The following is a 25,161-nucleotide window of genomic DNA, read 5'->3' on the forward strand; positions in this document are numbered from 1 at the left end:
GTCTCAGGGTATGTGTCCACGTTCAGTTTTGCTTCAGGCTTTGGTCAGGATTTTATGTAGGTAAAATCCTGACCAAAACTGCACCTGAGGTCACTGGCAGGTCACCTGCGGTGTACCTGCGTGTTTTGCTCATAGTAGCAACATGCTGCGTTTTGAAAAAACGCACCGCATGTGCGTTTTCACGGCAAAAACGCATGCGTTTTTAACGCATAGTGGAGTCGGGATTTCATTAAATCCCCTCCACTATGCTGTAACATCTGGACGCTGCGTTTTTGACGCTGCGGAACAACGCTGCGTCAAAAACGCAGCGTTTCCTGAACGTGGGCACATACCCTCAGAATCACCAGGATCTGTTAAAGCATTCCAGAGCTATAACCTCATAAAGTGACAGTGGTCAGAATTGTAAAAATTGGCTTGGTCATTAAGTACAAATTTGGCTCTGTCACTAAGGGGTTAAATGAATGTTGTAATTTGAAAACTAAAAATTGCTGCACCTCGAAGGAGTCAAATAAATAGGTCAGGAGGAAGATATTGGGCGACAGTGCATTTTTGCTGGTTGGTTTGTGGATGTCCCCCAAAATGGTGGCTTAAAAAAAAAAGTCAGTGTGTAGAAAAGAAGTGCTCATCCAGCTCTACTGATGGAAAAATAAGAAGTCATGGGTTTGAGAAAATGGCAGAAACAAGCATTTAAGGCTTCTTTCACACTTCCGTCCTTCGGGGTACGTCCTAATGCAGTGAAGTGACGTATCGACGAATGTTGTGAAAATAGGGAAAAACGTGTGTAACGCATGCGTCGAACGAGTTCCAGCCTGAATTTTAAGGTATAAAATTTGAGAGAGAGAGTTTTTCCCCCGAGTTGGAAAATGGTTCCGGGCATGCTCAGAATGAAAAATTGGGATACGTCGCTGGATTCCTGTGTGTGACGGTCAGCGACGGATCCTGAGTCCATAGGCTTCCATTATAGCCAACGACGGACAGCGCAGGACCCGTTGCTGAGCGGTTTTCCGCCGTACAGAAAAAACGTTCCTCTGAACGTTTTCTCTCCATGACGGACCGCTATTTTCCGATGGATTCAGTGCACGACGGATGAAACAGATGGCCATCCGTCACAATCCGTCGCTAATACAAGTCTATGGGAAAAAAAACAGGATCCTGCAGAAAAATTTGCAGGATCCTGTTTTTTCAAAACTCAACAGATTTCGACTGGAGGAAAAAGACGGAAGTGTGAAAGAGGCCTTAGGCTACTTTCACACTAGCGTCGGTACGGGGCCGTCGCGCTGCGTCGGCCCGATGTACTGACGCATACTGTGCAAGCGCTGCACAACGGGGGCAGCGGATGCTGTTTTTCCACGCATCCGCTGCCCCATTGTGAGGTGCGGGCGGAGTCCCGGCCGCACATGTAACGTTTTTTGCGGCCGGCGGTCTGCCACAAAACGACGCAACCGTCGCACGACGGTTGCGACGTGTGTCAATACGTCGCAATGCGTCGCTAATGTTAGTCTATGGGGAAAAAACGACGCATTGCGACGTATGCAAAAAAACGCTAGTGTGAAAGTAGCCTTAGGCTTCTTTTCACACTTCCGTAGGCAGTGTCCCGTCCTAATGCGTCGGGACGACGTGCCTACGGATATCACTAAAATAGTGATACAACGGAGGCAACGCATACAGTGTTATGACGGATGCGTCGGCTGAGCTTTTCTGGTGTGGATATAGGACTTGGTATTCCGGGGGGAGAGAGAGTGTTTGACGGTCAGTGACGGATCCTGCGTCCATAGGCTTCCAGTATAGCCAACGACGGAGGACTTGGTATTCGAGAGAGTGAGAGGGAGACTTTTTCCCGGGCTTGAAAATCCATCCAGGCATGCTCAGAGGGACAAAACGTGATACGTCGCTGGATTCTTGTGTGCGACGGTCGCCGGTGACAGGAGTGTGCCATCTGCATGGTCGCCAGCTACTAGTCTCACAACACAAGTGGAGAGCCGTACTGATGGGTTTTGTGTGGTAAGTCCATTTGTGACGGCTAACTGCTGTAGGCCGTGTTCACACGAGTGCATTTCACTGCATCAATGCCAAGACTGACCACAGGTCCCCTCACCCAGACTGAATCTAATAGACACATGACACGTCAGACCAGGCATTGTGGTCCATATACAGACCGTAAAAACGCTTGTGTGAACACGGCTTTAGCCATAACCTGCAAGACGCTTCAGAGATTCCCCTGTGCAGCCAAGTCTTTCATATTTGGAACGCTGCCACCCAGGGGCGCAACTGTAATGAGGCAACTTGAGCTTGTTGTCTCAGGCGGCGCCACCTGCAGGGCGGCAGTGGGAGCGCTCAGTGCAGGAGACCCTGCACAAAGTCCTGAGCATTGCTCCTGTGCAGAGCTGGGTGCCGCCTCCAGCACTGTCACCTCCTCAATCTTCTCTCCCCTCACCCTCCGGCTGATCAGGACATCGGCAGTAAGTGACAAAGCAGGAGGAGGTCAGAGCCAGAAATCTCCTCCGTGTGTGACAATTACAGAGGCCAGTAGGTGGCAGTGTCACAAATTGATATTGCCCCTCCTGGCTCCAGACGTAGGTCTGCTCCCTCCACTGCAGGAAGGACCCCCAGCCCCCACCATTCCTTAGAATAGATGCTGACACACTGCCTGCTGGTGCCTCTGTACGCTATCCCCTCCATAACTCCTTCGTCTGCAGCTGCCGTCCTGAGATCACAGGAGGCAGTCGGACCGAGAGGAGGAGGAGGGGGAGATCTTGTCTGCACAGACTCAGAGGAGGCAGCAGCTCCCTATGTCCTCCTGTGCTAGGGCCGATATGGAGCACTAGCCTCTGCCCCTGGTGACCTGGGATGGGGTAAGCAGTGAAGTCTCTACTGCAGCACTCGTGAGTATATTCAAAGTCATTTATAGTGTATGTAATAGTGTGTATAGTGTCTGCTTTCCTGTGTGTGAATGGATGCAGAGGTTTCTTGTGTATGTAATAGTGTATCTGTAGTGTGTAGTGTACAGTATGTGTCTCTGTTAATAAATGAGTGTGATGAGTATATATGGATATACTGCCTGTGATTCTTGAGTATGATCAGGCCTGAACCCACCTTTGTCTCTGCTTAGCAGGATCCCACATAATAATCAAATCCCCCCCAATTAGGGTACGTGTCCACGTTCAGGAAACGCTGCGTGTTTGATGCTGTGTGGGGCCGCAGCGTCAAACACGCAGCGTCCAGATGTTCCAGCATAGTGGAGGGGATTTTATGAAATCCCGTCTCCACTATGCGTGGAAACACGCATCCGTCGGCCCTGCGACTCCGGACATGCTGCGCTTCTTTTAAGATCGCAGCATGTACGTGTTCCTTGCGGCGACGCTGCGTGTTATGACCCCAATGGCAGAGGGTCTCAAAAGTACATACCAAGTCTGCAAACATAAAAAACCAGCTCATAGGGCAGTGGTAACTGGGCTAACCGTATATCTAATCCTAGCACCACAAATAGCAGCAGCCGGGGAACGTGCCTACGTTGGTTCTAGACGTCTCGCGCCAGCCGGAGAACTAACTAACCCTAGAAGGGAAAAGATAGACCTTTCTTGCCTCCAGAGAAAAGACCCCAAAAGTTGGATACAAGCCCCCCACAAATAATAACGGTGAGGTAAGGAGAAAAGACAAACGTAAGAATGAACTAGATATTTAGCAAAGAGAGGCCCACTGACTAATAGCAGAATATAGTAAGATGACTTATACGGTCAGCAAAAACCCTATCAAAATTTCCACGCTGGATATTCAAGAACCCCCGAACCGTCTAACGGCCCGGGGGGAGAATACCAGCCCCCTAGAGCTTCCAGCAAAATCAGGAATCACATTTAGTACAAGCTGGACAGAAAATAAGAGCCATACAAATAACCAAAAAACAAGGAAGCACGACTTAGCTTAATTTTGCAAGAACCAGGACCAGCAGACAGGAGCAAACAGAAAGGATCTGATTACAACGATGCCAGGCACTGGACTGAGAATCCAGGAAGCTTATATAGCAACACCCCTGGACTAACGACCCAGGTGGGTGCCAAACTGAGAAAGACAATCCCAGAGTCATATCACCAGTGACCACAAGAGGGAGCCAAAAAAGTCTAATTCACAACAGCTGCGCCGCCGCAAGGAATAACACAGGGCCCTATGCGAGGGGTGCGATGATGCCGGATGTGTGCAATGAACACATCCGGCATCATCGCGTCCCAGAAGGGGGCGGGGCTTAGCGCCGAGCGGGTTTGCCGCTCCGACGATACCGCCGGCCATCCTGATTGTGGACACATACCCTAACAATCCCTTGCATATATCCAGCGCAGTGTAACCTGTGCGCTCCCCTGAGTATCCGGAGTCCTGTCCAGTACTGTGCTGGGGTGCAGGCAGTGCGGTGCTGGTGTATGTGATGTGCTCTCCCGTGTATCCGGAGTCCTGTCCAGTACTGTGCTGGGGTGCAGGCAGTGCGGTGCTGGTGTATGTGATGTGCTCTTCCCTGTGTATCCGGAGTCCTGTCCAGTACTGTGCTGGGGTGCAGGCAGTGCGGTGCTGGTGCATGTGATGTGCTCTTCCCTGTGTATCCGGAGTCCTGTCCAGTACTGTGCTGGGGTGCAGGCAGTGCGGTGCTGGTGTATGTGATGCTGTCAGTGCAGATGAGTCCTGTGCACTCTGGTACCCAGCACCCAACACCTGAAGGTTCTGCAGTTATCGCCCCTCACATTATCACATCTCCTGAAGGATCGTGTATGATTCCAGAGCTCTGCACTCGCATATTTATTGTTCTGTTCATGCTAGCAATGGACCTAATAGTCCGGGCAGTGGTGACCACGGTTATTTCACTATATATAGATGTAGTGATGAGTCTGGGTTTAGGTTCCTCTCTGACTGAGAATAATGTCAGTTCTGTGTGGGCAGCCAAAGTCTCTTTTTTTTGTTTGACTAAACTATTACAGATAGGACACACAGGCAGGGGCGCCGCTATCATGGGGCAAGTTGAGCCCTTTGCTTCAGGCGGCAGTCGTCACCGAAAGACGGGGCGGCAGAGCGGCGGTCAGAACACCTGGTGCTGACTCTCCATAATCCCTGACATTTGCTGTCACTAGTGTGGTGCGCAATATCAGCCGGTCATCCCTGCACCCGCAGAGCAGCACACCATATATTAGCTGCTCTGTGCAAACAGGACCTGTGATGAGGTCACAGGAGGGGAGGAGTCAGTGGTCACATGATCGGGACCTCCATGGATTGCAGGACTTTGCTGTGCTGGTTGCCAGGGTAAGTGTGTGTATGAGGTGTGTCATGATCTCAATGGCAAGAGAACATAGCATAAGCATATATAGGAACTAGCTCTTGAAAGATGGGAACTGAGCTGACCATGAACTAAACCTAACGCACAACTAGCAGTGGCCGGGTAGCATGCCTACGTTGATTCTAGATGCCCAGCCCAGCCGGAGGACTAAATAAAGCTAGCAGAAGAAAATATTAGTCCTAGCTCACCTCTAGAGAAATACCCCGAAAGGAGACAGAGGCCCCCCACATGTATTGGCGGTGAGTTGAGATGAAATAACAAACGTAGTATGAAAATAGGTTTAGCAAATTTGAGGTCCACTTACTACATAGCAGAAGACAGAAAGGACACTTTCATGGTCAGCTGAAAACCCTATCAAAAATACCATCCAGAAATTACTTTAAAACTCTGGCATTAACTCATAACACCAGAGTGGCAATTCCCGTTCACAAGAGCTTTCCAGACACAGTAACGAAACTACAGCTGTGAACTGGAACAAAATGCAAAAACAAACATGGACAAGAGTCCAACTTATCTAGTAGTTGTCTAGGAGCAGGAACAAGCACAGAGAGGCTTCTGATAACATTGTTGACCGGCAAGCAACTAACAGAGCAGCAAGGTTATATAGCGACTCCCACATCTTGATGGGAACAGGTGAACAGAGAAGATGAAGACACCAGTTCAATTCCACCAGTAGCCACCGGGGGAGCCCAGAATCCAAATTCACAACAGTACCCCCCCCTCAAGGAGGGGGCACCGAACCCTCACCAGAACCACCAGGGCGATCAGGATGGGCCCTATGAAAGGCACGAACCAGATCGGAGGCATGAACATCAGATGCATTCACCCAAGAATTATCCTCCTGGCCGTATCCCTTCCACTTGACCAGATACTGGAGTCTCCGTCTGGAAACACGAGAGTCCAAGATTTTCTCAACAACGTACTCCAACTCACCCTCAACCAACACCGGAGCAGGAGGCTCAACGGAAGGCACAACCGGTACCTCATACCTGCGCAATAATGACCGATGAAAAACGTTATGAATAGAAAAGGATGCAGGGAGGTCCAAACGGAAGGAAACAGGGTTAAGAATCTCCAATATCTTATACGGGCCGATAAACCGAGGCTTAAACTTAGGAGAAGAGACCCTCATAGGGACAAAACGAGAAGACAACCACACCAAATCCCCAACAGAAAGCCGAGGACCAACACGACGGTGGCGGTTGGCAAAAAGCTGAGTCTTCTCCTGGGACAACCTCAAATTGTCCACCACCTGCCCCCAGATCTGATGCAATCTGTCCACCACAGCATCCACTCCAGGACAATCCGAAGATTCCACCTGACCAGAGGAAAATCGAGGATGAAACCCCGAATTACAGAAAAACGGGGACACCAAAGTGGCAGAGCTGGCCCGATTATTGAGAGCGAACTCCGCCAATGGCAAAAAAGCAACCCAATCATCCTGGTCAGCAGACACAAAACACCTCAGATATGTCTCCAGGGTCTGATTAATCCGCTCGGTCTGGCCATTCGTCTGAGGATGGAAAGCGGACGAAAAAGATAAATCTATGCCCATCCTAGCACAGAATGCCCGCCAAAATCTAGACACGAATTGGGTCCCTCTGTCAGAAACGATATTCTCAGGAATACCATGCAAACGAACAACATTTTGAAAAAACAGAGGAACCAACTCGGAAGAAGAAGGTAACTTGGGCAGAGGAACCAAATGGACCATCTTAGAAAAACGGTCACACACCACCCAGATGACAGACATCTTCTGAGAAACAGGCAGATCTGAAATAAAATCCATCGAGATGTGCGTCCAAGGCCTCTTAGGAATAGGCAAGGGCAACAATAATCCACTAGCCCGAGAACAACAAGGCTTGGCCCGAGCACAAACGTCACAAGACTGCACAAAGCCTCGCACATCTCGTGACAGGGAAGGCCACCAGAAGGACCTTGCCACCAAATCCCTGGTACCAAAAATGCCAGGATGACCTGCCAACGCAGAAGAATGAACCTCAGAGATGACTCTACTGGTCCAATCATCAGGAACAAACAGTTTATCAGGTGGGCAACGATCAGGTCTCTCCGCCTGAAACTCCTGCAAGGCCCGCCGCAGGTCTGGAGAAACGGCTGACAATACCACTCCATCCTTAAGGATACCTGTGGGCTCAGAGTTACCAGGCGAGTCAGGCTCAAAACTCCTAGAAAGGGCATCCGCCTTAACATTCTTAGAACCCGGTAGGTATGACACCACAAAATTAAACCGAGAGAAAAATAATGACCAGCGCGCCTGTCTAGGATTCAGGCGCCTGGCGGTCTCAAGATAAATCAAATTTTTGTGGTCAGTCAATACCACCACCTGATGTCTGGCCCCCTCAAGCCAATGGCGCCACTCCTCAAAAGCCCACTTCATGGCCAAAAGCTCCCGATTCCCAACATCATAATTCCGCTCAGCGGGCGAAAATTTACGGGAAAAGAAGGCACAAGGCCTCATCACGGAGCAGTCAGAACTTTTCTGCGACAACACTGCCCCAGCTCCGATCTCAGAAGCGTCGACCTCAACCTGAAAAGGTAGAGCAACATCAGGCTGACGCAACACAGGGGCAGAGGAAAAACGGCGCTTAAGCTCCCGAAAGGCCTCCACAGCATCAGGGGACCAATCAGCAACATCAGCACCCTTCTTAGTCAAATCGGTCAATGGCTTAGCAATATCCGAAAAACCAGCAATAAATCGACGATAAAAGTTAGCAAAGCCCAAAAATTTCTGAAGACTCTTAAGAGAAGAGGGCTGCGTCCAATCACAAATAGCTTGAACCTTGACAGGATCCATTTCAATGGAAGAGGGGGAAAAAATATATCCCAAAAAGGAAATCCTCTGTACCCCAAAAACACACTTAGAACCCTTCACACACAAAGAATTAGACCGCAAAACCCTCCTGACTTGCTGGACATGAGAGTCCCAGTCATCCGAAAAAATCAGAATATCATCCAGATACACAATCATAAATTTATCCAAATTATCGCGAAAAATATCATGCATAAAGGACTGGAAAACTGACGGAGCATTAGAAAGACCAAAAGGCATCACTAAATACTCAAAGTGGCCCTCGGGCGTATTAAATGCGGTTTTCCACTCATCCCCCTGCCTGATTCGCACCAAATTATACGCCCCACGAAGGTCAATCTTAGAGAACCACTTGGCCCCCTTTATGCGAGCAAACAAATCAGTCAGCAACGGCAATGGGTATTGATATTTAACAGTGATTTTATTCAAAAGCCGATAATCAATACATGGTCTCAAAGAGCCGTCTTTTTTTGACACAAAGAAAAAACCGGCTCCTAAGGGAGATGACGATGGACGAATATGTCCCTTTTCCAAGGACTCCTTTATATATTCTCGCATAGCAGCATGTTCAGGCACAGACAGATTAAATAAACGACCCTTTGGGTATTTACTACCCGGGATTAAATCTATGGCACAATCGCACTCTCGGTGCGGAGGTAACGAACCAAGCTTGGATTCTTCAAAGACGTCACGATAGTCAGACAGGAACTCAGGAATTTCAGAGGGAATGGATGATGAAATGGAAACCACAGGTACATCCCCATGAGCCCCCTTACATCCCCAGCTCAACACAGACATAGCTCTCCAGTCGAGGACTGGGTTGTGAGATTGCAGCCAAGGCAATCCTAGCACCAAATCATCATGTAGATTATACAGCACCAGAAAGCGAATAATCTCCTGGTGATCCGGATTAATACGCATAGTTACTTGTGTCCAGTATTGTGGTTTATTATTAGCCAATGGGGTGGAGTCAATGCCCTTCAGAGGAATAGGAGTCTCCAAAGGCTCTAAATCATACCCACAGCGTTTGGCAAAGGACCAATCCATAAGACTCAAAGCGGCGCCAGAGTCGACATAGGCGTCCGTGGTAATAGATGACAAAGAGCAAATCAGGGTCACAGATAGAATAAATTTAGACGGTAAGGTGCAAATGGAAACAGATTTACCAAGCTTTTTAGTGCGCTTAGAGCATGCTGATATAACATGAGTAGAATCACCACAATAGAAACACAACCCATTTTTCCGTCTAAAATTCTGCCGCTCGCTTCGGGACAGAATTCTATCACACTGCATACTCTCTGGCGACTTCTCAGTGGACACCGCCAGATGGTGCACTGGTTTGCGCTCCCGCAAACGCCTATCGATCTGAATAGCCATTGTCATGGACTCATTCAGACCCGCAGGCACAGGGAACCCCACCATAACATCCTTAATGGCATCAGAGAGACCCTCTCTGAAAGTCGCCGCCAGGGCGCACTCATTCCACTGAGTAAGCACAGACCATTTACGGAATCTTTGGCAGTAAATTTCCGCTTCATCTTGCCCCTGAGATAGGGACATCAAAGTTTTTTCTGCCTGAAGCTCCAAATGAGGTTCGTCATAAAGCAACCCCAAGGCCAGAAAAAACGCATCCACATTGAGCAACGCAGGATCCCCTGGTGTCAATGAAAAAGCCCAGTCTTGAGGGTCGCCCCGGAGCAAGGAAATCACAATCCTGACCTGCTGTGCAGGGTCTCCGGCAGAGCGAGATTTCAAAGACAAAAATAATTTGCAATTATTTCGAAAATTCTGAAACCCGGATCTATTCCCCGAGAAAAATTCCGGCAAAGGAATTCTCGGCTCAGATACAGGTGCATGACAAACAAAATCTTGCAAATTTTGTACCTTCGTGGCGAGATTATTCAAACCTGCAATTACACTCTGAAGATCCATTACAAACAGATGGACACAGAGCCATTCAAGGGTTAAGAGGAGGTAAGAAGCAGCTAGACAGCAATTAAGGGCTAGGCAGCAAAACTCTGAGGGGAAAAAAAAAAAAAAAAAAATTTCCCTTCAACACTTCTTTTTCTCCTGCTTCAGCCCAAACAATTAACACTTTGTTGGCCGGTCAAACTGTCATGATCTCAATGGCAAGAGAACATAGCATAAGCATATATAGGAACTAGCTCTTGAAAGATGGGAACTGAGCTGACCATGAACTAAACCTAACGCACAACTAGCAGTGGCCGGGTAGCATGCCTACGTTGATTCTAGATGCCCAGCCCAGCCGGAGGACTAAATAAAGCTAGCAGAAGAAAATATTAGTCCTAGCTCACCTCTAGAGAAATACCCCGAAAGCAGACAGAGGCCCCCCACATGTATTGGCGGTGAGTTGAGATGAAATAACAAACGTAGTATGAAAATAGGTTTAGCAAATTTGAGGTCCACTTACTACATAGCAGAAGACAGAAAGGACACTTTCATGGTCAGCTGAAAACCCTATCAAAAATACCATCCAGAAATTACTTTAAAACTCTGGCATTAACTCATAACACCAGAGTGGCAATTCCCGTTCACAAGAGCTTTCCAGACACAGTAACGAAACTACAGCTGTGAACTGGAACAAAATGCAAAAACAAACATGGACAAGAGTCCAACTTATCTAGTAGTTGTCTAGGAGCAGGAACAAGCACAGAGAGGCTTCTGATAACATTGTTGACCGGCAAGCAACTAACAGAGCAGCAAGGTTATATAGCGACTCCCACATCTTGATGGGAACAGGTGAACAGAGAAGATGAAGACACCAGTTCAATTCCACCAGTAGCCACCGGGGGAGCCCAGAATCCAAATTCACAACAGAGGTGTATGGAGCGGAGCCGTGTGTGTATGAGGTGTACGGAGCGGAGCTGAGTGTGTACAAGGTGTATGAAGTGGAGCCGTGTGTATAAGGTGTATGGAGCGGAGCCGTGTGTGTATGAGGTGTATGGAGCGGAGCTGAATGTGTTTGAGGTGTACGGAGCGGAGCCGTGTGTGTATGATGTGTATGGATTGGAGCCAGGTGTGTATGAGGTGTATGGAGCAGAGCCGGGTGTGTGCAAGGTGTACGGAGCGCAGCCACGTGTGTAGGAGTAACTATGTGTGGCCATTATACAGTATGGAGCATAATGTGGGCCCATTATACAGTATGGAGCATCATGTGAGGCCATTATACAGTATGGAGCATCATGTGACCATTATACAGTATGGAGCATTATGTGTGCCCATTATACAGTATGGAGCATCATGTGTGGCCATTATACAGTATGAAGCATCATGTGTGGCCATTATACAGTATGGAGCACTATGTGTGGCCATTATACAGTATGTAGCACTATGTGTGGCCATTATACAGTATGGAGCACTGTGTGGATATTATACAGTATAGAGCATCATGTGTGGCCATTATACAGTATGGAGCACTGTGTGGCCATTATACAGTATGGAGCATCATGTGTGGCCATTATACAGTATGGAGCATCATGTGTGGCCATTATACAGGATGGAGCATCATGTGTGGCCATTATACAGTATGGAGCATCATGTGTGGCCATTATACAGTATGGAGCATCATGTGAGGCCATTATACAGTATGGAGCATCATGTGACCATTATACAGTATGGAGCATTATGTGTGCCCATTATACAGTATGGAGCATCATGTGTGGCCATTATACAGTATGGAGCATCATGTGTGGCCATTATACAGTATGGAGCACTATGTGTGGCCATTATACAGTATGGAGCACTATGTGTGGCCATTATACAGTATGGAGCACTGTGTGGATATTATACAGTATAGAGCATCATGTGTGGCCATTATACAGTATGGAGCACTGTGTGGCCATTATACAGTATGGAGCATCATGTGTGGCCATTATACAGTATGGAGCATCATGTGTGGCCATTATACAGTATGGAGCATCATGTGTGGCCATCATACAGTATGGAGCATCATGTGTGGCCATTATACAGTATGGAGCATTATGTGTGCCCATTATACAGTATGGAGCACTGTGTGGCCATTATACAGTATGGAGCACTGTGTGCCCATTATACAGTATGGAGCAATGTGTGGCCATTATACAGTATGGAGCACTGTGTGGCCATTATACAGTATGGAGCATCATGTGTGGCCATTATGCAGTATGGGAGCATCATGTGTTGCCATTATACAGTATGGAGCACTGTGTGGCCATTATACAGTATGGAGCATCATGTGGGGCTCATTATACTGTATGGAGCAATATATGGGGCATGTTATTCTGTATGGGGCACTGTGCGGTGCCCACAATACTGTATGGAGCAATTTATGGGGCTCATTATACTGTATGGAGCAATATATGGGGCTCATTATCCTGTAAGGAGCACTGTGGTGCCCAGAATACTGTATGGAGGACTATACTGTCTGATTTATGACCTATTATAGAATGTACAATAGTTATCACTCATGTAATGTATGGGGAGGACTGTAGATGGAAGCCCTATAGGGGAGCTGTACTGTATATGTGTTTGGGGGGGGGGGGGGCGCCGTTTTGAAGTTCGCCTCAGGCAGCAGTGTGGCTAGGTTCACCCCTGCTGCCACCTTACACCACACATGGAGGAAACATTTATCCTGCCATTTGATACAGTCTATGCCCAGTCAGTGTCTGCCCGTGTGTCCGGTCCGGAGGATTTTCCCTCCTCCTCACCTTGTGCACGGCGCGGCGGTACAGCAATCCCATGCAGTAGCCGTTTCCGCCGCTAGGGCGCCGCCTGACAAGCAGTTTCTTCTGTGGAGGACATAGACTGCCACAGCCAGGATTTCCCTGACTCCATGGTCCTGGATGACTGTGTGAGGTAAGATCGCGTCCACACGGGGCTGCATAACAAGCGGCTTCCCTCGGAGCTGAGGCAGCTGCTGCTGACGGCCGCTCGTCCTTGCCAAGATCCGGTGGGTACATCCGCTTGTCTGTTTACATGGGGATCTCAGGGAGCTGCATGAGGAGATTGAGCGGGGCTCGCACGGCGTCCGTGACGCTGACATCAATGGCCGGTGCAGCTGCTTCTTAACAGAGGCCTCTCTGCCCCCGCCGCCTCTTTGGCTCTTTCTTCCCGGCCTGCTTGTCCTCCAGGCCAGCGTGCTGTGCAGGCGAGCGCCAAGTCTCCCGGCGGCTGCAGCTTCTCCTCCAGTCTTTCTGTAAACTTGTCTGTTGTAGCTGCATCGCCTTACCAGAAGGCTCCCACAACGGGAGGAAGAAGTCATTCCAGCCGAGGACTGGGGGACTAGTGGCCGAGGACTGGAGGGTTAGTGGCCGAGGACTGGGGGACTAGTGGCCGAGGACTGGGGGACTAGTGGCCGAGGACTGGAGGGTTAGTGGCCGAGGACTGGGGGACTAGTGGCCGAGGACTGGGGGACTAGTGGCCGAGGACTGGAGGGTTAGTGGCCGAGGACTGGGGGACTAGTGGCCGAGGACTGGAGGGTTAGTGGCCGAGGACTGGGGGACTAGTGGCCGAGGACTGGAGGGTTAGTGGCCGAGGACTGGGGGACTAGTGGCCGAGGACTGGAGGGTTAGTGGCCGAGGACTGGGGGGGGTTAGTGGCCGAGGACTGGAGGACTAGTGGCCGAGGACTGGAGGGTTAGTGGCCGAGGACTGGGGGACTAGTGGCCGAGGACTGGAGGGTTAGTGGCCGAGGACTGGGGGACTAGTGGCCGAGGACTGGGGGGGGTCAGTGGCCTAGGACTGGGGCACTAGTGGCTGAGGACTGGGGGGGGGGGTTAGTGGCTGAGGACTGGGGGGGGGGGTTAGTGGCCGAGGACTTGGGGGGGTTAGTGGCCGAGGACTTGGGGGGTTAGTGGCCGAGGACTGGGGGGTTGGTGGCCGAGGACTGGGGGGTTGGTGGCCGAGGACTGGAAGGTTAATGGCCGAGGACTGGAGGGTTAGTGGCCGATGACTGGGGGGGGGACTAGTGGCCGAGGACTGGGAGGGGGTTAGTGGCCGAGGACTGGGGGGACTAGTGGCCGAGGACTGGGGGGACTAGTGGCCGAGGACTGGGGGGACTAGTGGCCGAGGACTGGGGGGACTAGTGGCCGAGGACTGGGGGGGGGGGACTAGTGCCGAGGACTGGGGAATTACGGTCCGAGGACTGGGGGGGATAGTGGCCGAGGACTGGGGGACTAGTGGCCGAGGATTGGGGAATTACGGGCCGAGGACTGGGGGGCGTTAGTGGCCGGGGTGGGGGGGTGTTAGTGTCCGAAGACTGGCGGGGGGTTAGTGGGCTGAGGTCTCTCCTGGTGGCCAAGGTCTGGGGGTTACTGGCCGAGGGCTTGGGGGGGTTAGTGGGCTGGGGGGGAGAGTGGGTTGGTGGCCGAGGTCTGGGGGGTTACTGGTTGAGGACTGGGGTTACATCAGGCGTTAGTGAAGGAAAGAGGGAAGCTGGAGATTTTCTGCAGGAAAGTGCCTCCTGTGTGCGAAGTGTATCCAGTTGTGTGCTGCCCACATTGTGCCAGGAAGGGGCTTTATAAAATATTGCCTATATTGTGCTATAATTGGCTTTAATAGGTGACGTCTTGCAAGCCGATGTAATACCAGCCAGGGACTTGGTAACTATACGCCCTAAGCCCATACTGTTTATGCTGTATGATGAGATATTAGGAACACCGACGCCATTGCCATATAATAATTATCCCAGGAGGAGTTCTGCTGTAATGTGCCATCTCTGATGAGTAGAGTCTTCTGCTTATGAAGTGGACTGGCCCGGACTATCTAATGTCAGTTTTTCTGCGTTAATGCGCTGACTGTACACCCTCAAAGGAATTCAAATAACACATTGTTTCAACTTATTTTTTTATGTTAAATACGGTTTTAAGAAATCTTTTACGTCAATATTTATTTTAAATAGTAGCTACTTTTTTTTTTTTTTTGCCCAGCATGGAAAGTTATGAAGCTTTGCAAATAACTTAGTGGATTTGCATTTCTTCCTATTTGCCCTTCTCCATCTGCAGTGACATCAGAGCATACTATTTTGGAGTACCGATGACAGTGAAAGGGTCAGCAATGGTCTCCTCTGAGTATTGTCCTTAGGGCTCTATTTTTTTCGTTTGTGTGTTCTCTGTATACAGAGCACACAGGTGACAAGTGATAAAAAATCATCCCATTCTCCTGGATGAACCATCTGATCTTTGTGTGAACTTGCCCTTATCAGAATAATCTCCTGCAGCAAACTTATTGCTTTGAGACTCTGGTGCTGAGCTGACCCTTTCACTGCCAGTATCTGTACTCCAAATGAATATGTTGATATAGCAATATGGCTGAAGGCAGGTAATAGTAGGGGTTTGGAAGACACTTGCATGCAATTTTTTACAGAAATTAGGACAAATCCCCTAATATGAATTGCAAAGTTTAATAATTTTCCATGCTGGACAAAAATGTGTGTATGTGTGTGTGTATATATATATATATATATATATATATATATATATATATATATATATATATATATATATATATATATATATATATATATATATATATATAAGTTTAGCTACCCTTGAAGGTAACCTGTCAGTAGGATTGTGCACAGTAACCTACAGACAGTGTCAGGTCGTCACCGTTATATCAAATGACATGATCAGCAAAAGGGGAATAAGTGCTCAGTATCAATGCGATTATCCTGCAGTGCAGGTGCCACGGCCGGCACCTACCTGCAGAAACATTTTTGTCTCTCTCTTCAGTATGTGATGGTACTCATTATGCAAACGAGCGGGCAGGTCCCTGAGGGATCAATAGAGTAAATCAAACCTGGCACTCAACTTAAGGTGAATCTCCTTTGTGTTTATTACAGCAAAAGAGAAAAATAAACGTTTCGGCCTGTGTTGGCCTTCTTCAGTAACTATGTACAAAATGATAACAAAAATTAAAGTGAGTATACACCACTCAACCATAAAACAAACAAAGTATGTACAAAACAATAGCTTTGGTCAAGAAAATAAAGATATATGCAAGCCTATGGAGGAAGGAAAACACCAATATACTGCACATCTAGGAAATGACATAGCATAGTATTAGGAGATTTTGCATATATACAGCCAATAATAAACTAAAATTTCATAACGTACCGTACTGCCGAGTAGGGGCAGGAAAATGAGAAAGTATAATGAACTGTGGATCTCCTTTATTCTGTGGACAGAGTGCAAGTATAAATATAGTATATGTGAACCGCTGCACTATTGTGACATAGTATAGGTATAATAGTGCCTACCAATTTATGTAGAGAGAGGCTCATGTGAGCCCGGCTGTGGTGTCCGATAGATACGCTTAAAGCCTGTAATATGGATGTATAATTATACTGATTATCGTTGGTGGTAGAGCGGTATAGGAGTAGACGACCCACCTTAGTTCTCAGTGAAAACGGTGTGTGTTACAGCGACGCGGCATCCACCGCTAGTCAGCTGTGGGTGTGTGAAGCGCCGAAACTAAAAAGGAAGTGGGCATGTCTAAGGATCCGACTGACGTGTGTGTGCAGGCGAGTCATAGAAGGAGGTACTGGGCGTGCGCGCTGCATGCGTTCCAGCAGCCATGTCTATGCGGTTCACAGTGATACGCTGGCTAATAAGATTGAGAGTGGTGCCAGTTGCTATGTTGTCCCTAAGCGTTGGATAGAGGGACAGCCGGCGTTTTGTGAGTTCCAAAGGTGAAAGGAGGTGGAAGAGATCAATAAAGACGATTCTGTAAAAGGAGACACAATTAGTATATAGTATAAAACAGATACAGATCAAACACAGTCTGATTAGAGAAAAGGGCTACAGAAGGGCTTATCGTACTGTCCAGCATACAAATGCAGGACATTCGATCTAGAAATGGACCTTCAAAGGTTTGTTCGTCGCTTAAGACTTAAAGCTTAGGGTACCGTTACACTAAACGATTTACCAACAATCACGACCAGCGATACGACCTGGCCGTGATCGTTGGTAAGTCGTTGTGTGGTCGCTGGAGAGCTGTCACACAGACAGCTCTCCAGCGACCAACGATGCTGAAGTCCCCGGGTAACCAGGGTAAACATCGGGTTACTAAGCGCAGGGCCGCGCTTAGTAACCCGATGTTTACCCTGGTTACCATTGTAAATGTAAAAAAAAAAAAAAAACACTACATACTCACCTTCTGATGTCTGTCACGTCCGCCGCCGGCGGCTTCCCGCACTGACTGTGTCAGTGCCGGCCGTAAAGCACAGCACAGCGGTGACGTCACCGCTGTGCTCTGCTTTTACTTTACGGCCGGCGCTCACAGTCAGTGCGGGAAGCAGACGGCGGGGGACGTGACAGGCACCGGAATGTGAGTATGGAGTTTTTTTTTTTGTTTTGTTTTTTTACATTTACAATGGTAACCAGGGTAAACATCGGGTTACTAAGCGTGGCCCTGCGCTTAGTAATCCGATGTTTACCCTGGTTACAAGCGAACACATCGCTGGATCAGCGTCACACACGCCGATCCAGCGATGACAGCGGGAGATCCAGCGACGAAAGAAAGTTTCAAACGATCTGCTACGACGTACGATTCTCAGCGGGGTCCCTGATCGCTGCTGCGTGTCAGACACAGCGAGATCGTATGTATATCGCTGGAACCTCACGGATCGTGCTGTCGTAGCGACCAAAGTGCCACTGTGAGACGGTACCCTTACTTTACAGAATCTTTTTTTCAGACTGTACCTGATAGGCCCACTGAGTCTAACCCCAAACTCTTGTCAGCGGCCAGCCTCGGCTTAAGACCAAAGAGCACATTTAAACCACCACATGGCTCCCATGCATTAGAGTCATTCATTGATTTTGTTTATAAATCATTTAATGATCTTTGTTCACACGTTAACAGCGGCAGGCTACATTATCCCCCCAATTTATCTCTTGACCAGCAGGCTCTTAGATCTTTATAGGAAGACTATGTCAATGAGATTTTAAGACAACTTGGAGACATCACAATTTACAAAGAATTACCTAGGGATCCCACTAGTAATATTAGGGAACAAGTGACAGATATCCTCCAGAGATACCTTGGTTTTGGGGTCCTTGACTCTAAGAACTGTGAATTCCTCACCAACAGCCATCCAGTCACTCCTGTGTTCTACACTCTCCCCAAAATTCCCAAAAATCTACACCATCCACCGGGGAGACCAATAGTGGCTTCAACTGAGTCCATTCTCTCCCCCCTCTCGGTCTTCCTTGAGAAAATTTTGACACCACTTATCAAAAAGACACCCTCCTTCCTCTTGGATACAGGTGATTTTCTATCTCACATTAAACAATTAGGTATTATACCAGCTGGATCCTTTTTGGTGTCATTTGATGTGAAGGATCTCTACACATCTATACCACATAACCAGGGAATTGACTCAGTAGACCGTCTACTTACCTCCACCGACATGGTTGATGACCAGGTGAGCCTTTGTACGGACCTTCTTAGATTGGTTCTCACACGGAATTTCTTCATGTTTCAGAATAAATACTTCCTTCAAATCCGCGGGGTCGCGATGGGTTCCAATGTAGCGCCTCCTTATGCCAACTGCTACATGGCGGACTACGAGACTACCCTCATCTATACCCACCCTCTATATCAGAACCACATACTTATGAGGAAACGCTATATAGACAACATCTTTTGCATCTGGAATGGCCCAGTCGAGAAACATTCTTTCATTTTCTCAATTCTTCCTGGCCAGGCCTATCATTCACCATGGCATATGATTTAAAAAGATTGAGTTTCCTCGATACACTTGTTATAAAGGATAATGATGGACAACTCTCTACCGACCTTTACACGAAGGAGACGGATAGGAATAGTCTCCTTCACTTTGAAAGTTTCCAACCTAAATCAATGAAGATCTCTATAGCCAAATCTCAAGTGTAGAGAATTAAACGTATAGTGTCTAATGACGCGACACGTTTAGAAAGAGTAGATGAACTCCACACCAAATTCCGCCATCGCGGTTATCCTGAATCTGTTTTAAACGAATCATGTAACATCCGTCCTAGAAATAGAATGGTATCTGCCAACCAAATCTCTTTTGTTCATTCATACCATCCTTTTGCCTATCTATTACACAAAACGATTCAAAAACACTGGCATTTGTTACATGAGGCACATCCCAATGTTCCAGAGTTCCATACACCTTTTCTTCCCTGTTTTAAAAGGGCTCCTAATATAAGAGATAAATTGGTGAGGGCAGACTTGGTCCAATCCCAAAATACATCCCGCCAACTTTTTCTACAAAATCCCAAATATGGTACGTTCCCATGCCTTCACTGTAACCAATGCGGGAACGTCACCAAAGGTGACAGTTTTTTCATCCACACTCGGGTAAAAGATTTAAAATTCCGGACTATTTCACATGTGATACATCTTTCGTCGTCTACCTTATCAAATGTCCCTGCGGATTAATTTACGTAGGAGAGACTACTTAGCCGATTAAGGATCGTATATCCAAACATAAATCGACTATTCGATGTAGAAATCTCCTCCTCCCGATACCCCAACATTTCGCCTCTCACAATCATAATGTCTCAACTCAAGTTCCAAATTATAGAGCATGTATCACAACCTAGGCGAGGTAGGGATCGTATCTAGAGATTGAAACACCGCGAGGCCTACTGGATCCACACCTTAGGGGACCCTACATCCTAGGGGTCTCAATAGGGACTATGATCTGTTATCATTTATTTAGGTGCTAGTCCATTTGGTTTCATTAAAGATTTCTCTATATTCTACTACATGGATTGTATACATAATCAGACTGTGTTTGATCTGTATCTGTTTTATACTATATACTAATTGTGTCTCCTTTTACAGAATCGTCTTTATTGATCTCTTCCACCTCCTTTCACCTTTGGAACTCACAAAATGCCGGCTGTCCCTCTATCCACCGCTTAGGGACAACATAGCAACTGGCACCACTCTCGATCTTCTTATTAGCCAGCGTATCACTGTGAACCGCATAGACATGGCTGCTGGAACGCATGCAGCGCGCACGCCCAGTACCTCCTTCCATGACTCGCCTGCACACACATGTCAGTCGGATCCTTAGACATGCCCACTTCCTTTTTAGTTTCGGCGCTTCACACACCCACAGCTGACTAGCGGTGGATGCCGCGTCGCTGTAACACACACCGTTTTCACTGAGAACTAAGGTGGGTCGTCTACTCCTATACCGCTCTACCACCGATGATAATCCGTATAATTATACTTCCATATTACAGGCTTTAAGCGTATCTATCGGACACCATAGCCGGACTCACATGAGCTTATCTCTACATAAATTGGTAGGCACTATTATACCTATACTATGTCACAATAGTCCAGCGGTTCACATATACTATATTTATACTTGCACTCTGTCCACAGAATAAGGGCGATCCACAATTCATTATACTTTCTCATTTTCCTGCCCCTACTCGGCAGTAACGGTACGTTATGAAATTTTAGTTTATTATTGGCTGTATATATGCAAAATCTCCTAATACCATGCTATGTCATTTCCTGCATGTGCACTATATTGGTGTTTTCCTTCCTCCATGGGCTTGCATATATCTTTATTTTCTTGAACGAAAAAAGAAAAAAGAAAAATAATCAGCACCGCTATAGTGCACTTACCCCACAATGCAAGAGATATCCTTATACGAGAGACTCCTTAAATCACATATAACGGCCTCTTGAGGGTGCTGCATCCGAAGACGTCATACAATGTTTGGACAAGAAGAAGAAAAGATGGTGCGCACTCCTGGGTCCGTTAAAATCCTTTCTTTATTGGAACATCAATACACTGACAAACGGGCGGGAGATGACGTGCGGATAGAACAGGACTACAGCTGTTTCACGCAACACTGCGCTTCTACAGGTCCCAATGGCGGACGGAAATGGGGGGGTTGGGTTATATAGTAATTCCCTGGCATTGTTGCCTCCCCTTTCCCGTGCGTCGTTGATGATACACAGCTCCCAGTTTTTAACAAAACATTTGTGCATATAAAATATAAAATATACATAGGTGCTGAATTAAAAATACGTGGTATGTGTAAACTTGTTATACACTCATGAGCACAACAACACTAATTCAATGCAGCTGAGAAACATTTAGTATCATTACTGAGAAATCTACCTACAAGAATACTGACATGTCTATACGTTCATTTAGACCCATCGGTCCTGTGGCGCTCGTGCGCATTATCCACTGTGCTTCGCGTCTCAGGAGGAGCTGATTCAAATTGCCCCCCTTTTTTGGTGAATACACCCTTTCTATACCTGCGAAGCAGAGTTTTTGGACATCACCTGAATGAAATTGCCGTACATGATTTATCAGGCGAGGGACCCCTTTTCCTGTCCGAACTGAGGCAAAGTGTTCTTTTATTCGAATATATAAGGGGCGTCTCCTGAGACGCGAAGCACAGTGGATAATGCGCACGAGCGCCACAGGACCGATGGGTCTAAATGAACGTATAGACATGTCAGTATTCTTGTAGGTAGATTTCTCAGTAATGATACTAAATGTTTCTCAGCTGCATTGAATTAGTGTTGTTGTGCTCATGAGTGTATAACAAGTTTACACATACCACGTATTTTTAATTCAGCACCTATGTATATTTTATATTTTATATGCACAAATGTTTTGTTAAAAACTGGGAGCTGTGTATCATCAACGACGCACGGGAAAGGGGAGGCAACAATGCCAGGGAATTACTATATAACCCAACCCCCCCATTTCCGTCCGCCATTGGGACCTGTAGAAGCGCAGTGTTGCGTGAAACAGCTGTAGTCCTGTTCTATCCGCACGTCATCTCCCGCCCGTTTGTCAGTGTATTGATGTTCCAATAAAGAAAGGATTTTAACGGACCCAGGAGTGCGCACCATCTTTTCTTCTTCTTGTCCAAACATCTTTATTTTCTTGACCAAAGCTATTGTTTTGTACATACTTTGTTTTATGGTTGAGTGGTGTATACTCACTTTAATTTTTGTTATCATTTTGTACATAGTTACTAAAGAAGGCCAACACAGGCCGAAACGTTTATTTTTCTCTTTTGCTGTAATAAACACAAAGGAGATTTACCTTAAGGGTACCGTCTCACAGTGGCACTATGGTCGCTACGACGGCACGATCCGTGACGTTCCAGCGATATCCATACGATATCGCTGTGTCTGACACGCAGCAGCGATCAGGGACCCCGCTGAGAATCGTACGTCGTAGCAGATCGTTTGGAACTTTATTTCGTCGCTGGATCTCCCACTGTCATCGCTGGATCGGTGTGTGTGACACCGATCCAGCGATGCGTTCGCTTGTAACCAGGGTAAACATCGGGTTACTAAGCGCAGACGGCGAGGGACCTGACGGACACCGGAATGTGAGTATGTACAGTTTGGTTTTTTTTACATTTACGATGGTAACCAGGGCAAACATCGGGTTACTAAGCGCGGCCCTGCGCTTAGTAACCCGATGTTTACCCTGGTTACCCGGGGACTTCGGCATCGTTGGTCGCTGGAGAGCTGTCTGTGTGACAGCTCCCCAGCGACCACACAACGACTTACCAGCGATCACGGCCAGGTCGTATCGCTGGTCGTGATCGTTGGTAAATCGTTTTGTGTAACGGTACCCTAAGTTGAGTGCCAGGTTTGATTTACTCTATTGATCCCTCAGGGACCTGCCCGCTCGTTTGCATAATGAGTACCATCACATACTGAAGAAAGAGACAAAAATGCTTCCTCAGGTAGGTGCCAGCCGTGGCACCTGCACTGCAGGATAATCACATTGATACTGAGCACTTAATCCCCTTTTGCTGATCATTTCATTCGGTATAACGGCGATGACCTGACACTGTCTGTAGGTTACTGTGCACAATCCTGCTGACAGGTTACCTTTAAGAAAAGTCCTGACAACTTCCAAATGTCATTCACTGAGCCCTTAACAAACTGACTCTTTTTGTTGTGTGGAACTTATTTATCAGCATAGGTAGTATAACTATGGTTGGTAACCCCTATATTTAGTCAGGATCCCTCATTCATAATGGTCACAGCTTACCTCCTCCCCATCCCTACAAAATGACCTCTGCACAGATCTCACAGCATGCTTCCCTATAAAAAGAGTCACATCACAACTATTGCTTTCTGTTGTCAGTGTGACTGTTGTAAAGCAAACCTTGAACCCCTTAACGACCGCCGATACGCCTTTTAGCGGCGCCAGTTAAGGGTACTTATGCCACAGTGCCGCTTTTTTTAACGTCGCTGAGGAATAAGGGTATAGCGCCCCCCAGAGTCGGAATTTCTCCAGGATCTCAGCTACTGGGGGTACCTGAGACCCCAGAGAACATGATTCGTGTCGGTTTTTACCGCCCCCAGTGTTGCGATCTCCATTATTAACAGTATAACAGCGATCGCAAAAAAACCCCAAAAAACAGATTTTCTATTTAATTTCTCTCTCTGATGTGCCTCTGTTGTCCCTGCAACCACCCGTGAAGTCCTCTGGGCCGCCGGCATCTTCTTCCGGGAGAAAATGGCAGGCGCATGCACAGTGCGCCTGCCGAGATCTGCCGGCTCGCACCAATGGGAAATTTTACCTATTGGTTCATTTTGATAACTGTGATAGGATCTATCACAGTCATGAAAATTAAAAAAAAATTGTAAATCAAACCCCCCTTTATTTTTTTTTTCCATTATGGTTAGGATTGGGCTAAAGTGGGTTGGGCTAAAGTGGGGGTTACGGTTGGGGTTAGGGGTGGGTTGGGGTTGGAGTTAGAATTGGGGGGGTTCCACTGTTTAGGTACATCAGGGGGTCTCCAAACACGACATGGCGCCACCATTGATTCCATCCAATTTTGCGTTCAAAAAGTCAAACGGTGCTCCCTCCTTTCTGAGCCCTGCCATGCTCTCAAACAGTGGCTTTTGCCCACATACGGGGTATCGGCGTACTCGGGAGAAATTGCACAACAAATTTTGTGGTCCGTTTTCTCCTGATACCCTTGTGAAAATAAAAAAAATTGGTTCCAAAGTAAATGTGAAAAAAGTAAAATGTTAATTTTTTCCTTCCACATTTCTTTAGTTCTCGTGAAGCACCTGAAGGGTTAACAAACTTCTTGAATGTGATGTTGCGCACCTAGAGGGGTGCAGTTTTTAGAATGTTGTCACTTTTGGGTATTTTCTGTTATATTGACCCCCCCCCCCCCCAAACTCACTTCAAATGTGAGGTGGTACCTAAAAAAAAATAGTTTTGTAAATTTTGTTGGAAAAATGAGAAATCACTGGTCAACTTTTAACCCTTATAATGTCCTAAGGAAAAAAAAAAAAAAAAAAAAGGTTTCCAAAATTGTGCTGATGTAAAGTAGACATGTTGGAAATGTTATTTAATAACTAACTAGATGGTGGCCCGATTCTAACGCAACGCATCGGGTATTCTAGAATATGTATGTATGTATATAGCAACCACATAGTATATAGCACAGGCCACGTAGTATATAGGAGCCATGTAGTATATAGCAGACATGTAGTATATAGCAGACACGCAGTATATTACACAGCCACGTAGTATATAACACAGCCCACGCAGTATGTAAGAGTGGCCACGCAGTATATAACAGTGGCCACGCAATATACTGTATAACACAGACCACGTAGTATATAACACAGACCACGTAGTATATAACACAGACCACGTAGTATATAACACAGCCCACGCAATATATAACACTGGCCACGTAGTATATAGCAACCACGCAGTATATAACAAAGCCCACGTAGTATATAGCAGTGTGGGCACCATATCCCTGTTAAAAAAATGATTAAAATAAAAAATAGTTATATACTCACCCGCCGGCGTCCAGCGAAGCTGTCCCGATGTCTCGCGAGACCACTAAGTCTTCTGGGTAATTTCGCAATGCATCTCTGGGAACAGAATCTGATGGCAGCCGCGCACGCATCGGCGGACGACGGAAGGTGAGAATAGCAGGTTTTTTGTTTTTTTATTATTTTTAACATTAGATCTTTTTACTATTGATGCTGCA

The 25,161-nt window shown here is 47.1% G+C and overlaps 1 protein-coding gene across 3 annotated transcripts in view; it reads left to right on the forward strand.

Moving 5' to 3' along the window:
- CUEDC1 (CUE domain containing 1) overlaps positions 1-25,161 on the forward strand; it is a 258,696-nt gene that overhangs the window by 583 nt on the left and 232,952 nt on the right. Inside the window, exon 1 of one of the 3 annotated variants that reach the window (XM_077295339.1) lies at positions 12,858-12,995. The exons of 1 other annotated variant lie outside the window; for it this stretch is intronic. The gene's annotated coding sequence lies outside the window, so the exon portion shown is untranslated. Of the gene's footprint in view, positions 1-12,857; positions 13,090-25,161 lie in introns of those variants that run through there. One more of the 3 variants, XM_077295340.1, reaches the window with a different exon arrangement.

Source organism: Ranitomeya variabilis, chromosome 3 (genome assembly GCF_051348905.1).
Source record: "Ranitomeya variabilis isolate aRanVar5 chromosome 3, aRanVar5.hap1, whole genome shotgun sequence".
In the NCBI taxonomy this organism is placed as follows: Eukaryota; Metazoa; Chordata; class Amphibia; order Anura; family Dendrobatidae; genus Ranitomeya; species Ranitomeya variabilis.